Source organism: Crocuta crocuta, unplaced genomic scaffold (genome assembly GCF_008692635.1).
Source record: "Crocuta crocuta isolate KB4526 unplaced genomic scaffold, BGI_CrCroc_1.0 scaffold657, whole genome shotgun sequence".
In the NCBI taxonomy this organism is placed as follows: Eukaryota; Metazoa; Chordata; class Mammalia; order Carnivora; family Hyaenidae; genus Crocuta; species Crocuta crocuta.
This window is the reverse complement of record NW_027529583.1, coordinates 395,619-398,609: the sequence shown is the minus strand read 5'-3', so window position 1 is coordinate 398,609 and position 2,991 is coordinate 395,619. Positions and strand designations below refer to the sequence as shown.

The following is a 2,991-nucleotide window of genomic DNA, read 5'->3' as shown; positions in this document are numbered from 1 at the left end:
GTGACCCCCCCAACCCCCCCGTGTTCAATAAGGTCCCCTTTATTGGCTGCCTTCCTTTCCGGTCTCACTTCCCCCACTGCTGTTTTCCCCCGTCGCCACCCAAAGAAATGACTGGTACTCAAAAATCCTTCTCTCGGGTTCTGCTTCTAGGGTAACTCACACCAAGACAGAAAGTGAACATAAAGCTTTTCTTCCTACCGATGATCATGAAGCGAAGGCAACACTTTGTTATTCATGTTCACAGAGCAACTTTGCCAAGTGCCTTGCTCTGCCCAGCTGACATCACGTTGCAGTGAGAAAGCCTTGAACTTCAGGGTTACGTTCAATCTTAAGTTCAGTCCCACCTTGGCCATTGACTGGCTGACTGACTTGTGGGACCTTGCTCATGTTTTTTTTGCCTCAGTTTCCCCGCCTATAAAAGAGGGATAATAATTCACCCTCCAGAACTGTTAAGAAAATTAACTATGTCAACAGAACAGCACAGTGCCTGGCATATAGTAGCAGAACAATAAATGTCAGTTCTTTGACCTGCAGTCCGTTGTTCCACAGCCTCGACCAGTAGAATGGAATGTTCTTGTCCTGGTAGCTTTTGTCATGGGAGAATGAAACAGACAGACACCCAGAGCAAGAATGTATTAGGATTTGAGCTTCCTGTGATTGTGAAACAATGGTCAAGACAACTATGAGGAAAATCTTATCTGGCTAATTTTTTTTCCAGTCCACTTTTTAACTATTCTTTTTAAAATTCTGACATTCTAGATTAAACAGAATCATATTAACATTCTACTCTTGTGCTCTACTATGGCAAACAAAAAAAATGTTCATGAGCAAAAAGCCCCAAATAAAACAAAACACAGAAAAGCTTATAAAACTAAATAGGGAACTAAGCTCTAACAGCTGAATGGAGAAAGGAATTAAAATAATTTAAAAATCACAAGTTTATGGTAAAGTGCAAAGAAACTGAAAATGTACAGACTGTTTAAAACCCGAAATTGCTGACTGTTTAGAAACTACCCAGATGGATCAAGAAGGGTGAACAGCCAAAAAAGATTATAGACGAATCTGCATTATTTTAGCTGCTTCCCATGTTACCCGTCTCTGAGGTGTGCCTGGCAGTTAGATACGGAAGCAGGCTACTGCTGGCAGCAGACTCCGTGGGGGTAGCCTGCCCCTTGTAGATCCTTTTACTGGGCTTGCAATTTTGATTTATACCCAAGACATCTGGTGTACCTTGTTGATTCTGGCGCCCTGACACCCCATTATGCAGCCAGTTAAAATTCCTGCAATGGGGAGTTCATGAGTAGTCTTAGTAGATGCCTCCAAACCTGCCCGATAGCCTTTCGCCTCTGGAGTGTGGATTCAATGTCACCGAATCCAGGGTTACCATGCATCATAGGAGAATGAGACTGTTGCATTGACAACAGAGACACCTCGGTCAATGTGGCTGTGGGATGGCATGCTATCCTTGAGTAGTATAGGCCTCTAGAGGGAGGCCCCCCAGGTCAGGGTTGAGGCACATGGATGGGCACAGGTGAGAAAAGCTCACACGATTGCTGCCTGTGTTTTGCCTTTCCTGACTACCTGCAAGGGTGAACAGAGACTTGGATGACCTTCAGGGTTGGGGTGACTCTATTGTGAGCAGACAGGTCTGTCTGACACACTCAGTGAAGATTGCCAAATGCCAGCAGCTGTAATGGCTGAGTTGGGAAGCCTTTCACCTGTCACCCAGACCTGAGCCCCTGCACTCCGTCGTTGTATTTCCTCGATCCTGAAACCACCTTTCCTGATGAGAGGGCCACACTGATAGCAGGGACCATCAGGCTCAGGGCGACCAGCATCTACTGTTGTGTGAGCAGCTGTGCTATTGTGCTGATGTCCTCTTCTCATTTGTCAGTCATCACAGATAAGGATTTAAAGGTAGCGTTAGAGAGTCCAGCCAAAGTGGTAATTCTCAGCATGATTCTCCTCTGAGATGTTGATATATGCACCTCGCTCCCCACAAATCATGACGGATTTGCCTTTCTTTCTGAAAATACTGCCAACTTCCTTTACATGCATGAGAAGCTGGATAGTGAATGTGACCTTGAATCCACTTTCAGTCATAGCCCCTCACCACCTGCTGGGCCCCGGTCACCTTCCTGCCAATTCCTAGTGTTCCTCCCTGGCCTTCTGCCCTTCCTCTTCCCACTCACCCCCCTTTCTTCATTGGGCCTGCAGTTTTGGGCTTTCACCAGGGCCAATGACTAAATAAAAGAATTCAAAGTCCAGGTCCCCAGAACTCTGCTGGACATGAAGACATGTATGATTAAAGGAGACACACCAAGCCCTAAGCATGAAAGGAAAACAAGTGATACATTTGATTACATTTGAATGAAGAAATTTTGTTCAACAAAAGACCCCGTTACGAAAGAGAAAAAACAAACCATAGAGCAAGAGAAGATATTAGCAACTCATATATCCAACAAAGGACTTTTATCTAGAGTAAAGAACTCCTATAAATTAAGAAAGAAATAGAAACCCAGTAAAGGGCGCAAGACTTGAACACGAGCTGCACAAAGGAAGGTATCCAAATGACCGATAAACATAATAAAATGTGCTCAACCTTATTACTAATCAAAGAAATGCAAATTAAAATCACCACTATACATCAGATAGATTGGCCAAAATGAAAACATCTGACATTAACAAGTATAATTTAGGATGTGGAGTGACTGGAACTCTCACGCACTGTTGGTAGGAGGAGTATCAATTGGTGCCCTTGATTTGGGAAAGAGGTCGACATTATCTGTTGAAGTTGAAGACACTTATACCCTATGTCCCGCCAATGCATACTGTATAATTATTCCATTTATGTAGCTTTTAAAAACATACTAAGCAAGTGTATAGTTTTTGGCATCCACACTTAGGTGGCAAAACAATAGAACACTGCAAGGAAGTCATTACCGTAAAGTCAGGAGGAGAAAGTCATGGAAACAGAGAGAGGAATTTGTA

At 43.7% G+C, this 2,991-nt stretch overlaps 1 pseudogene; it reads right to left on the bottom strand.

Moving 5' to 3' along the window:
- Nucleotides 1–1,072: 1,072 nt before the first annotated feature.
- On the bottom strand, nucleotides 1,073–2,103 carry LOC144229594 (poly(rC)-binding protein 2-like; annotated as a pseudogene).
- Between the last annotated feature and the right edge of the window lie 888 nt (nucleotides 2,104–2,991).